The 14,935-nt window shown below is 29.3% G+C and overlaps 1 protein-coding gene across 4 annotated transcripts in view; it reads left to right on the top strand.

The window, feature by feature from the left end:
• Positions 1 to 8,839, top strand: part of LOC129948843 (5-hydroxytryptamine receptor 2A) — a 351,836-nt gene extending 342,997 nt beyond the window's left edge. For all 4 annotated transcript variants that reach the window (XM_056059946.1, XM_056059945.1, XM_056059943.1 and 1 more), the window contains one exon: positions 8,435 to 8,839. The gene's annotated coding sequence lies outside the window, so the exon portion shown is untranslated. The remainder of the gene's footprint in view (positions 1 to 8,434) is intronic.
• The last annotated feature ends 6,096 nt before the right edge of the window (positions 8,840 to 14,935 follow it).

The following is a 14,935-nucleotide window of genomic DNA, read 5'->3' as shown; positions in this document are numbered from 1 at the left end:
CACATGTCCCTTGAAATTTGATAAGCAATGATGGAGCAATGTATACTTCTAAAACGCATTCCGATTAATTTTAGAAATGTGTTTCCTTCGAGCCATGTAAAATGTAACGTCTAAGAAATTTCAAACCTTAAAGATGTATTTCCTTAAGTTTACCAGGATATATGGTTGCAAATGAACATTTAAAAATATTCAATTTGAATAAAACTAACATTCATCCATTCAAACAAGAGACTTTAAAACTCTTTATTTTATTCTTTAAATTTAAATGATCAATGTCTCAATATGTTTAATGGTATGCAGCTTTGTTTTTTTTTATACAAAACTATATTTATTTCTCTTTACGACTCGAAAAAATTACCTAAAAACAGTAAATCCGTTCGATAATTTTGTACATGTGATAACTTCAAAATTTTAGTGAAAAAAATCAGTGTTTTTTTAACTACAACAAATTAAAAACAAAATGCTAAAATTATATCGACTTTAAATTTAAATCAACATAACGTGACTTCAAATAAAAATCGTATAAGCTTTATCCTTAATATATAGGAAAGAATAATTAATATTACTTCTTTTGTTCTTAACATCTCTAAAGATTTTTAGAAAAATCAAATAATTAACTTTTAAAAAAATACTACTAAATTCAAAAACATCGTAGGTTTCAATAATTGATTTTACACTTTTTGGATATTTGTATGTCATTCAAACTTTTAGTTTTTTACAAAAATAAATCTGCAGAAATTTTTTTAAAAGGGAAATTATTTTATTACTTGCACTACAGCTTCCTTTCTCATTGGAAATTTTGACAGAAACAACATTCGAAAAAATCACATTCCTATTTTTTAAGAGCACGTTCAAGCAAAACTTTTGCAGAAAATAATTGCATATTTTTGTCTTGAACTGAAAACACGCTACCCTCTCTACCGAAGCAACTCACGAAGGTCCCTGGTTCCACAATCATAAGTTAAAGAATAAAATTCGTGAAGCCTATTCTATTTCTTTATCATCTTTAAATGTTTGGATAAATAATATAAATGTTCCGAAATGACTACCTTGAGGCACATTCGCACAAGAGTTTCTTACTTTTACAATCATAACTTCTGACTGTTGCGTTTAAACTATTAACCTTTCTGAATAATTTTCACCTTTTTATTATTCAACACTTCGCTTCTCCTACTCTATCACACTTAACAATGCTTTTATTCTCGGTGGGTTTCTTGAGGTAGCTTTTGAAATTTAAAGTTTTGATATCATTGAATATTGTTTATTGTTTCCATTTGGATGGGTTTCATTTAAATTTCAATTATATAAAAACCCCACGAAGGGATATCAATGAGCAAAATTCTATGCCTTAAGTTTTACTTACACTTTGATGCTTTAAGCTCCATGAAGAAGGTATAAATACTTGGGTATTAAAATTCAACCTTAGATTGGCCTATTTCATTCTGATAAATACTTCCGGCAATAAATAACAAAGAAAATTAAAAAACAACGAAAAACAAACTAACTCAAAACACCCTAATCATTTTCGAATTCTCTCGAGCTATTTACATTTAAAACAAAATTATTCGCGTCAACTTCGATTGACTTGAATATTTAGGTACATAGGTATAAACTTATTTAAACAAAAAGCTTTAGTAAGGATTTTCCTCCCACCGCATCAAGGTTTCCTAAAATATTTTCATGCAACAATACTCGAACTTATCTTGTCAACCCAAATCATGAAACAAAAAGTCAGACCTTTTCTTTTCTAAGGATCTGTGTTCTCAAGTTTTTCTGATTCTTTTTTCATGAGCTGAAAAGAACATATCGCATACCTATAATCAGTGAACAAAAGAGGAAGTAAAAACTACAAATTTATAAGCCCTTGGAAGTTCCTCCAGCTTTCACCTCCACCTGTCATGAGGCAGGGAGAAAACAACCTTTTAAAAAGTGATTCCTTTATTCTTTTTGTATCTTCTTTTTATTTTAAGAAATAATTGCAACTCATTACTACCACTCTTGGCGGGATGAATCAACAACGCGTTGGCAATTGATTCACTCCTGGATCTGGACTATTTTATTTTCCAAAAGTTATTTCGTTTTGAAACCCTTTCGTCGGGAATTAAAATGTATAACCTTTCTATCCTTCCGTGTCAAAAATTACTTAAAGAATACCCTACCCATGCCTGTGAATAATTAAACAAAGTTTACGCTCGAACGCATCAGACAGGTCCTCGTTCTCCGTTATTTATCCAATTTTCACAATCTCCTTTGGGGAAATTTGGGTCAACAATGGCGGTAGTGACTATGGCTATCAACTACGGCAACGACAACGGCAATGTAACTACATTGCTCAGGCAATGGCAGTTGGAAGGCTTTTCTCGCGAGATACCCAATACGGGGTAGCGTGGAGGCGGGCCGGGGCTGTTCAATGTGATGATAATGATTATGATGATGGTGGTGGATGGTGGTGGCCAATTGAAGAGCTTTCAACGATTCAACAAAATATGGCTTTTATCACATCGAAGTAACAAGTATAGTCAGATTCTGTATCGTGTCATGGCTGACATGACAGCGATATAATCAAGGCATGAGTCGAGTAGAGACAGTTTCATCAGAATTGTAGAGGACTCATCAGCGATGTCCTTAAAAACATAATTTTCCATCTCTTTTTTGCTTTCCACCTTTTTCTCCATTTCTCTGTCTCTCTCTCTTTTTGTGCCATTTTTCCTCCTTAGAGTATAATATCGAAATTAAGAATAGGAAGTTTTTGGAAATACTGCCAAGTGACAAGGTCCTTAATTTGTGCAAAAACACCTCTAAGGACACAACTCTAAGGAAATTAGATAAGAGGCCATGGTAGGATTGTTTCTTTGTTGTTTTTATTTAAGCTAAATAGTAAGGCAGCTACCTACAGTTTTGATATTTCTTATTCAGTTGCGAATTAGTATGAAAAGATTTTAATTTTCGAACACAACAAAAAAAATAATTGAAACAAGGACACTTTCGATATAAAAACTTATACCTAAGTTAGGAAAAGATGAAATTTGTAAAGGTTTCTATACATAAGTATATATAAAGATATAACTATTTGTTTCATTAAACAACAAAATGAAAAACACTTAAGGAAGCTTATTTTAATATTCAGCTTTTTTGATTCATCATTAGCTATATACAAAAGATATAAGGATTTTCATAATGATAAGCGGGGAAAAAGGAACCCAATTTATATAATGAAAACGTAGATAATGGAAAATATTTGTTCTATATAAAAACGATTTGTCCCAGGTGCAGAATTAGTCTTTTTTTTTTATTTCCAAAGAAAATAATTGCTGAATTTTAGAAAAACCTCATTAGAAGAATCTTATGAATAATGTTCAAAAATAATTATTGATAACGTAATTAATTCCAATATTGACAGGCTTGACTAATATCGACAAATCAAAGAGGATAATATGTTATACTCTATTTCAGTCATTCCATTACAGTCAATATTGCTTAACTGAATATGAAATTTTTCACACTTTTTTTAGTTCGTATTTCTATTTATATTATATGGCGTTTTCCAATAATATATTTCAATGTTATATTAAAAAAAATATGTTTTTCAAGAGATATTAATGGATATCAACCAAAGAGCCTTCACAGCTAAGATTCAAAATTCTACAACTCGCACATAACTTGGAAACTACACAAACTTTTTAAGGTTTTCAATCGATTGTGGAGCATTTAAGTGACTCAACAAAAAAATTCTAAACATACTAGCTCAAAATATTGCGGTGGCAATTGCTTGCACTCGTTTTGCATTTAGCTCTGTCTTGTTGATCATAAACGTTTTACACAATATCAGCTAATTCCGGGCATAAGAAATTATTAGTCATAACTTGATAAAGCAATCAAAGGAATAAGAAAGGTGTAATCTCACCACTCCTGCCCCCACACAAAAGTTCAAAACCCACTTGACAGAATTCTGCTATATGACGAAGTTGGACAGTTTTAATGAATCTTAATGAGAGTAATTACCACATTTTAGCGAAGTGGGCGCTAAGGTCTTTAGTAACTGAACTTTTACCTACATTATCAGCCTAGCCAATGGCTTCATCATTGTGTACATAACTGGGATCCGGTCTGGACCTCGTTCAACATGTTTCTCCACAGTTCCCGATTGTTAGCCAACGCCATCCAGTTTGAGCCCCCATACTCAGGGCGGCCGGGGTACTGGTCTATGCCATCCTTCCCAGATGAGGGGTGGTCTTATAAAAAAAATCTTACTGCAAAGGACTTTTCAGGCGGGATCTTCTTCGCTTTTGCGTGATACGTGCCCAAAGACAAAACAATTTCTGTCTTGGTTCAAGTAAAGGTAAACACCGCATTCAGAGAAGTGATTCTCGCCAAAGCTTTCTTAGCTTTTTTCTGAGTTGAGGTCGATGGACTTGAATCCAAAGTTCTTTTCGTGCTTTTTGGAGTACCACTGATGGAAGCTGGTCGACCCTCCTTTTTGTTAAACGTATTGCCAACTTTGCAGAAATGCTCGGCTACTGCCATCTTGTAGTCGAATAAGGGCATGTAAATTGTACACGTCACTTTTCTTACGCCATAAAATCCATGCATTTACTTCGCAAAGGTCCAACTGGAAGGTACAACTGAAGGAATATTCTTGTTGGGCCATGTCGAATCAAGGAGATCCACACCTCCCTTATATTTATTGTATATATCTTAAACTTTTGGACAGTCAAATTCAATACACTTTTTTTCCTTTCTGCAGTATGTTTTTTTTTGTTGTTGTTGGATTACATAGCACAAAAGTTAATAACATGTTTACAACTTTGTTGTCGTACCACGATACAAGGATACTTTTTCAACATCGATATCTGCCACTCTCTCGATCATATATCCGCTACTCTTCTTTCGCATTTCCTTTTCTGTGGGAGCAACAATATTTGGCACTCTTTTGACTCTTACCATTCCTAATGGAAGCAATCCCGTTTTATTCAAATGTACCTGAAACTTTGGGCTATTGAACCAGTTATCGAAGAAGATCTTGTGGTTTTTGTGTCTTGTGTCTTTCCACTCACACCAACGTCAGGAGCATCTTCTGAATATGTATTACTTTGATCCCCAGAGAAAAAAACAAAGTTATAGCTAAACCCTGACAACCGATTCTTATAACCCCATTTGTGAGGTTTCCTTGCGTTGTACTGCTTGAGTTCATGACGGCATTTTGTAGGAATTGTTTGCTCGTCAACTGCAAGGAATTCTTAATTTGGAATAAGAAGAAGCCAATCCCTTATTTTACTAAGAAGAGGCCTTGATTTAAAAAGTTTATCATGTCCGGGCAAAACGCGCTTTATAAATTTATCGTTGTCGGCAAAGTGGAGATATCGCTTTATGTCTTCTCATCGGTTACATGTCATTGTCTCGTAAACAAAACTTTCACCAATCTCTGAGCTCCAATATCCTTTCGTTGAAGGTAATTTCACCAAGGACATAAACAGGCAAATACCAACAAATGTCTCCATTTCTTTTATCGTTTGTTTATATTGCTTTGTAAAGCCTTTCGATAATCAAATCTTCGGTAAAAAAAAGAGAAAAAATTTTCCGGGGGTCTATTTCTGGGAGTTCCCAGTTTCCTAAAAAAGGGGAAATCTTCTTCTTTGTACGTACCAAGATTTGTATCACTCAAAATTATGCTCTGCTGTTTCTACTATTACATTTTTTGGCATAAAACTAGCTAAAGGCCCTTCATCTTCTGAGTCGAAGTCACTCGTTTCAGAAACCACCTCTTCTGATTCCGCCGATTGTCTATTTCCTCTTTACTTTCTGAGCCATCGTGAAGAATTGAGTAGAACCACCTTGTTGGGAAAACGGAGCTCGATGATGTCATTATGGAGTCACTGGATAAAAAGCCAAATATGGAATGATGATTTTTAATCCATATTTTCTTGTTTGATAAAATGTCTATTTTCTAGACTATTTATGGACTTAAATAAAAACACACATATTACTTACCAAAATAATTTCGTAAAAAAAATTATTATTATTACCACTCTCACTTGTTTCTTCTAAAAAAAAACTATTTGACTGAGTGAATTTTCAGAAGATACGTGACCATGCGCACGGCTTACTTAAACTAAAAAATTAACAGTTAAAAAAAACAACGAATGTTTCTTAGAGACAATTACCAACAAATGCAATCTGGTAAATGTTTGTTTCTTGATTTTTTGTATTTCTGTCGAAAATAGCAACTTTAAAATTAAAAGCCATATATGGAGTTGTATACACTAGAGAAATTTAAATGTTTCTTAGCATATCTGATTTTTGTGTGACTAAGTATTCTACTTTATAGTTGCAACTAATGGCATGCAAGAGGTCTTGGGTTCAAACCCTGCCTGTGCCATGTACATTTTTTTCACGGGACTGCCTCTTACGAGAATTGTAAAATTTTCCAAGAGTAATTCTTGTCATGAAAAGTGCTTTCTCAAATTAGCCGTTCGGATTCGGCTAAAAAATGGAAGGTCCCTCCATTTCTGAAAAAAAAAAACATCACTCGCGCACAGGAATGACTGAGAGTTGTAAGCTACTAGGCCTTCTAAACAGACTTTTGCGCCACCTAATTAAATTATTTATTTATTAGTTACAATTAATACAAAATATATGAATTATCCTTATATTAGCAGTTGTTAAAAAGATATAATTTTTTAGTGGTAATATTATTCATAATAGATATTAATTTAGATATAAAAAGAGGTTGAATGCGATTCACACTGAAACTTTCAATTCGTTCCTGTCTATAAATATTTCTAAAATTTGAATAATATATCAAAAACTACATTTCTTGTAAAATGAAAAAAGTTTTGAAGTCAATATCTTTCTATGTTCTTAAGATACTTGAGTCAAACATCATTTTTCAAACGTTTGAGTTGTTTTTATAGGTTTCAGTTTTTATTTTAAAGTTGTGAATTTAATTTTTCTAAAAAATAACTAAAACTAAGTTTGTTCTCGAAATATTTTCATCGAAAACAATTTTTTTTATCAATTTCTAGTACCGATTTTTAAGTTTTTATTTCTTATAGGAAAAGTACAAATTAGATTCTTCCAATTAAATTAAATTATGTTAACAACAATGTTTTGTATGGAATGAAATAGATTTAAAATCAAAAACCCTCATTTTTACTCGAAGAATTCGCGTTGAAAATAAGAGCATCAATTGGATTTTTTTTTAATTTTTACGAATATTAATAACAATGATTATTAAAAATAAAATTAAATCGAAGCCAAGATATTCGAGTTCAATTGATAGTTCGATTTAAAAAAAAAAGCAATGTATTAGATGTCAAAAACGTCATTCTTTGATGCACAAATTATTTTGGAGGTAATATAAATTTTTGTTCGCCAAAAAGACAAATATTTTTGTTTTAGTTTGTTTGTATTTATTAAAAAACGTTATATGATTTTTCGATTTTCTACCACATTTTAATCTTCTCAAAATTTTATAGTTTAAACTATACTTGAGGTTACAAGAGTTATTGATTCGAGAGTTTTCAACAAATTTGATCACCTTTTTCTTTTTACATTGTTATATAGTTTAAAAATCAACCACTTATTTTTTTAACGTCCTTTCTGCATCTTTTGATGTTATTATCTTGTTCATTTTTTTGACGGTTCTTACGTACGGATGTCATCTCTATAAGAACTTTTTATTTAGATTATAATTGCATTGATTTTTCAAAATTTTCAATTCAACAAATCAGACCGATTTTAATAACTTCCTATATGAAGTAAACAATACACTTATTGAAATGAGGATTGTAAGAAGTTCAAAGAAACTTGCAAAGAAAATCTGAATTCAAATAAACGGTATTGACTGTAAATTGTGTGGCTTACAAAATTTAATTCATTAAATTATATTGATGAAAACTCAGAGTTTCAATGAAAGAATTTTTTGCATTAATATTGAATTTAATAAGTGGTAGGTATGTCGTGTACATGATATCACATGTCTTTTTTTTTTGCAATACAAATTATCAAAACATTTCTACCTAATGAGCATCAATATAATTAGTTAGGTAAGCTATTTTCTAATAAATATTTTAATTCTGATAAAGTGGTAGATAGTGTAGCTTTGCAATGTGAAGATAGGAAAAAAAAGTATTTGAAAATAGCACAGAAGATTTCAATTAAAAATCAATCAACCAATAAATTAGAACCATATTCGTACCCTACATTATGTACATATGTACACTTGTATGTACTTGGTTGTGTATATCATTTAATTGATAAACTTTTGACACATTATAATTGGAGATCCTTAAACATGGAGTAGAGATTATATATCAATCAATTTAAGTAAAGGCAAATGTTTAGTTTTAGTTTTATTTATATTTGCTTCCACTCAAATTAATGCCAAAGTTTTAGTTCAACTAAATTTGAAAACTTATTTTTATTTCATTTTCAGATTTTTCAATAACCTATCTTGGGCTTCAAAATACTTCCAAAAGACTTCAAGCCTGGGATAAGGGCAATACATATTTCATTTTAACTTATCATACCAACATATACATAATTCGCATGATTTTTTCTAAACTTAATAAAACAAATATTTTTTTATATTTTTGTATTCTATTCAAAATAAAAAAGCAACAAAAAAAACTATAAATAAATCATCAAAAAATGTGTAAATCAAATCAATAATTTTAAGACAAAAACAAACAAACAAAATTTAGTTTTGTCTGTAAATAGCGAAGAATAAATAATTGTGTATATCTTATAAATAATATTAAAATAATTATAAATTCTGTAAAATTGAACATAAAATTTTGTTTATTTGTAATTTTAATTGTTAATATAAATTAATTTGTAAAAAGTCATAAAACAAAAATAACAAATCACAAAAACGTATTATAATATATAATGTTTACAAATAAAAATAAGAAAACAAAAATCCCTTTAAAAAAATATTGATTAATAAGTAAATTATATATATACCTAACTATTTCTAAAATTCATGTTAAGGAACCAAGTTTATATTATTAAATTAAATTAAATTTAAACAAATAATAAATTAATGGTAAAAATGGTGTTTTAGCATAATAATAAATACAAAAATGGATTTCTTTAAATATTTGAAAAATTATATATATGTAACTGTATATGTAAACAAAATGTACCTCTAGACAAGTACATTCATATGACTAGAATAATACATTATTGCAAATAATAATAATAATATAGATAATTATTATTAAGGATAAATTAACAAAGAACAAGTTACTAAAGACTTATCTGTGTTTGATTTGTTTATTAAATAATAATAATTATGAAAATATTGCAAAGGACTAAATAGTTAAATTTAATAAGTAATATAAATATATATATAAATTAATGTGATCACTGATGTTTAAGTGATTCGATATAGTTAATTGTTATTTTTAACTTATTTTTTTTTAAATATAGTAAAATTAAATTGAATTGAAACAAAAAATTGTTACATAAAATTTAAGAAAAACAAACAAACAATAATGATACAAAATAATTAAGGAAATTCTATAATTTTTTGTATCCAGTTCTTTTGTTTAGATAAATAATAACAAAAAGAATACAAAAATCTTATCCTTTGTAAACATAAAATAAAAAATAAAACAAAAAAATGACTATTTCTATAATATACAAGAAATAAAATTTAAAAAAAGGAGTAAAAGAAAATAACATTTTGCAAACGGAAATTTTGTTTGAACCATTATTTAATTGTTATCATTTTCATGATGAAATACAAAAAAATGTAAAATAAATTTAAAATTGTTTGAATTTTTCTTGTTCACAGTTTGGAAAAAAAGTAAGTAAAAGGCATAAGATGAATTTGGTAACACAATATATCATAAGGATCGATTTTTATTCAGTATTAAAATCCTGTTCTATATGGAACTCATTTTCTCGAATCTTTATATCCTTACAGTAAACATTTACCAATTTTCCTTCAGTCTGGTGAAAATAAAGGTTAGTTAAAAAAAGCCCGTCTACAAAGGAAGCCTTCGCTATGAAAATAAGAAGGTTTTGAAAACCCATAAAATGTATTTGTAATTATTTTTATAGTATCCACTTCGCAAATAATTTGTTTTGCGTACTTTCCCGTATCTCATTTCGTTAATTCGTTTTAATTGGATCTATTAACATTAAATTTAATAAACCAAAATACCAGGCGCACAGGATCTTCTGCAGATATCCATACAAACAAATTCCTTAAAGAATGCTACACAAAGTGTTAATAATTTTCTCAATTTGCTTTCTCTTAAATTCGAGAATTATTATTATTTTTTCTATTCCATACCAGGCGACCAGGAACTTTAGTAGGTGTTTATAATGCATCGAAGCAAATTTATAAACTCCTTAAAGTATACTACGGTTCAATTTATCAAATTTTATAGTATTTTCTTAAGATTACAATGTTATTATTTAATAAGTTTTTTTATTTTTTTGATCTTAAAAGCGGAGAGATATAAAGCGTATTTAAGTATAAGTTTGTGGTCAGGACATACAAATCATGTTGCTTAGAACATTATTTATAAATTTGATGAGGCATACTTCATACCGTCCATGCAACACTTAAGTAATTTCCATGTCAAATACAAAAAACATTTTACCCTTATAATATTTGTACGTCAAAATAATCATTTCAAGAATAAGATCGTGTCTCTTATTAACTTCCCATAGGAAGTTATTGTAATGGGTCCGATTTGTCAAATTGAAAATTTTGACATTTCTCGACGTTTCAAGGTCCCTAGAGTCAAAATAAAAGATTTTTAGAAAGATGTCTGTGCGTGCGTGTGTACGTACGTTTGTACGTCCGTACGTCCGTACGTCCGTACGTTCGCGACGTTTTTTTCGTCGTCCATAGCTCAAGAACCAGAAGAGATATCGACTTCAAATAAATTTTGTTATACAGATAAAAAGGCAGAAAGATGCAGAAAGGGCTCTCAAGAATATTGCGTGGGTGGTTGTTTTACTATAGCAGTTTGAAAAAAAGGTGAACATTTTGGTTAACCCTAAATATCTTACGAACCAAAAACGCTAGAGACTTGAATTAAATTTTATATAATAAATTGTAACATGATACCAAACAGGTATATTTTTTGAAAAAAAAATAAAACGGTTTTTTTTAAAAATCAATAAAACTGAAAAAAAAAATTTGTCACCTCCAAAATTTTACGACTGAAATATAATTTCATCTCTGAAACAATTTTGTGCAACGAAGAATAATGTTTTTGACATCTGATAAAATTTTGAGAAAAATCTAATTGACAGTTTTTTTATAAAAAATAAAAATCTAAAAAAACATTACTCAAAGTTGGTAAAAATTGAATATCGATTCAAATATCTTTTCAAAAACTTGAAATTTAGGCTTCAAACTTATTTTATCTTATAAGAAATATTGTTTTCAACATTTTGAAGAATGTTGAGAAAAATCGAATTAACAGTTTTTTTTACAAAAAATAAAAACCTAAAAAAAAAATGTATAAAAGTTGGTAAAAAAACTCAAATATCTTTTCAAAACTTTGAGATATTGGCTTTAATTTACTTTTATCTTTCAAAACATCTTGTTGTCAACATTCAGTTAAAGTTTGAAAAAAATTGAATTGACAGTTTTTTTACAAAAAATAAAAACCTAAAAAAAAAATTTATAAAAGTGGGTAAAAATTGATTTTCGACTCAAATATCTTTTCAAAACTTTGAGATATTGGCTTTAATTTACTTTTATCTTTCAAAACATCTTGTTGTCAACATTCAGTTTAAGTTTGAAAAAAATCGAATTGACAGTTTTTTTACAAAAAATAAAACTCTAAAAAAAAACAATACTAAAACTTGGTAAAAATTTACTTTCGACTCAAATAGCTTTTCAAAACTTAAAAATATTCGCTTGAAACTTATTTTATATCACAGAAAATATTTTTTTCAATATTTAGTAATTTTTATATAAAAATCCAACAGTCCGTTTTTTTCATAAAAAATAAAATCTACAAAAAATAGTACGCAAATTTGGTAAAAATTGATACGAGTACATATAGACAAACTTTTAAGCAAGACAAATCGACAGACGGGATAGGAAGTTATCAGTGTGGGTCGCATCCCAGCCTCTTTTTTTTTTCATAATCAGTCTCATAAAAAAGAAAACATCCATACAATAAGCAATAACCTTAAAAGAACTCTAGTGGAAATCTCCTATTAGTTAAAAATATGTCCTGAGTTACAATCAGTTTGAAAAGGTCGTATGTTGCATACTTTCTAAACCTCTCATATTGCTTTTGTTTACCTGAATTTTGTGTACATACATTCTACTGAAGGTACATATCCATTGAAGAATAAAAATCCTGCTTAAAATTATGCTCTAAACATTTTATGCACAATTCTCATTTTTCTTTATTCGCTTACATTTATTTTTTTACAAAATACCAGGCGCCCAGGAACTTTTGTAGGTGTGTGCTATTTGTCGGAACAAAATGTTAACTCCTTAATATATACTACAGCTGAACTTATCAAATTATGTAGCATCCTTTTAAGATTACAATACAATTATTTTATATGGTCTTTGATATTTAAGCCTAGTACATACTTCCTCGTGAAGTGAACGTTCGCCAGTGGAGAAAGTGAACTTTTGAAATTGCTCACTGGTACACACTTGTGAGTACACGTTGTGAACATGAACAAACCAAATGTCAAAGCTTCACCAACAGTTCCCGTACATTTTGCACGTGAATTGCCCGTGAACGAAAACTCTCCACTTTGTTCTCCACTCAGCTTCACGAGCAAGTACACGGGTGAACCAAAAACTGAAATTTGTATGGGTTCACGAGATGGTTCACAAGTATGTACTAGGCTTTAGATTATGGTATCTCAAAAGTTGGCCCTCATAAAGCCTATCTGAGCCCGGATTTCAAACCAGGAAATGCAAATTGTGATAATCAAAAATTTAGTTTTAAGTTTGATGAGGCGGACCCATCCATTCAAAACATGAATAACTTTAGTTTGAAAAACAAAAACAAACATTGTACAATTTTCTTTTCATTTATTGGTTAAAGAATCTTTCCAAAAATAAGATCGTGTATCGTATGACCTTATAATCAGTCTTCACATAAAGAAGACCATAATTGTACTGTTATACACTATGACCCAAAACAAGCCATTTTTGAAATTTCCTTTAAGTTAATGTCATCAGTTGCAGTCAATTTGAAAATACTTTGTCTTCCAACCTCGAAATTTGCTTACTCTATTTCAATAAAATACCAAACCACCAGGAACCCAGGACTTTCTGTAGGTACTCTTATATATGTATATTTATTTTCCAACAAGGAATTAAATGTGAACTTCTTAAAGTATACTACATTTAAAAGAAAGAGTGTTACGTTTTAAGATTTAAAGTAAATTTTGATTTAAACAAATAGTCGAAAGGTGCCACTTATGAGAAAGAAAGGACCAATCCGCTTCACGCTGTCATCTAAAAACAGCCTCTTTAGTAACCTATTGTAAATCTTTATTATGTCCATAGTTGCAGTCACTTTCAAGATATTTTTTGGTGCATACTTACCAACCTCTCAATTTGATTTGGTTGATCTGAATTTCAATAAAATACCAAAAAACCAGGTAAACAAGATCTTCCCTAATCTCTAAATATCCATCGACACTTCTTCTAACACAATTTTTCTTTCTTAGTTTGAAGAATTTTAAATGTTAGTTTTTATAAAATACCAGGCGCCCAGGAACTTCTGTAGGTAATTGTAAGCCAACAAATCATATGTAACTCCTTGAAGTATGTTATAGCCGCATTTATAAAATACTGTAGTAACATTTTAAGATTGAAGTGAATCTCCTTGAAGTATATTACAGTCACATTTATTAAATACTGTACTAAGCTTTTAAGATTATTATACGAGTATATGTAAACAACTTCAGTGTTATTGATTTGTAGATACAAATATCTCAAGAAGTCAAGAGCTGGACGTAGTGGTATCATAAACCGGATTTCAAATCAAGACACACGAATCACGTAGATATGAACTCTTATATAAATCTGATAAGGCTTCCGTTACGGAACTTAACATACAATACATAATTAAATACAGGTTAAACTACGAAAATTCTAAAATCGTTATTAAGGAAAGGGCGAAAGTGACAATTTATTATTAGATATGTTTAAATATTTTTCGATGCCAAAAATGAACGACCAAAAATAAGATACGAAAAGAAGCTGGATTAAGACCACTTTCCATTTGGTGCCCTTCATATAATTGCTGTGTATGGAACAATCAAAAGTGTCATTTAAGGTACTTCAAAAAGTATGCGTTCGATATTTGGATTTTATTTGTTTATACAAATTTTTACCAAAGTTAACAAATTTTTTTTTGAATCAGATTAAAAAGTTTGGAGTCAATGTCTATAGTCATTCATAAATAAATTAGACTCGATTAGAGTTTACCAATATTCAGTATTATTGTGTTTTAGATTTTTATTTTTTGTAAAAAAAACAGGCAGTTAAATATTTCTAAAAATTACATTAGATTTCAAAAACGTTAGTTGTACAAAAATATTCAGTGAGCAATATTTTTTGTAAATTTTTTGTAATAATATTATAGAGGTGACGTACTTTTTTTAATAGATTCTGTGGTGTAAAAGAAAAATACTGAATTTTTCGAAGTCATGTAAAATTTATTAAGTCGTTTTGCAAGTTTTTTAAATAGAAAAATAAACTTTTTTTTTAGTTCAACATTTCATATTATTGCTCTGAATTTTCTGAGTTTTGAATAAAAAATATTTTTTTTTCAATTTTCGTCTAAGAGGAATCTATAACCAACTAGCGATATAAAACATAACTTAAGGACATGCCCCATACTTACCAAATAAACGTAAAAGATGTTATCAAAATAGGTGGCGTAGTTTTGTAGAAGTACGCACAAAAAACACTGTGACA

This window comes from Eupeodes corollae, chromosome 3 (genome assembly GCF_945859685.1).
Source record: "Eupeodes corollae chromosome 3, idEupCoro1.1, whole genome shotgun sequence".
NCBI lineage: Eukaryota > Metazoa > Arthropoda > Insecta > Diptera > Syrphidae > Eupeodes > Eupeodes corollae.
The sequence above is the reverse complement of the archived record's forward strand: the minus strand, read 5'-3'. Positions and strand labels throughout refer to the sequence as shown.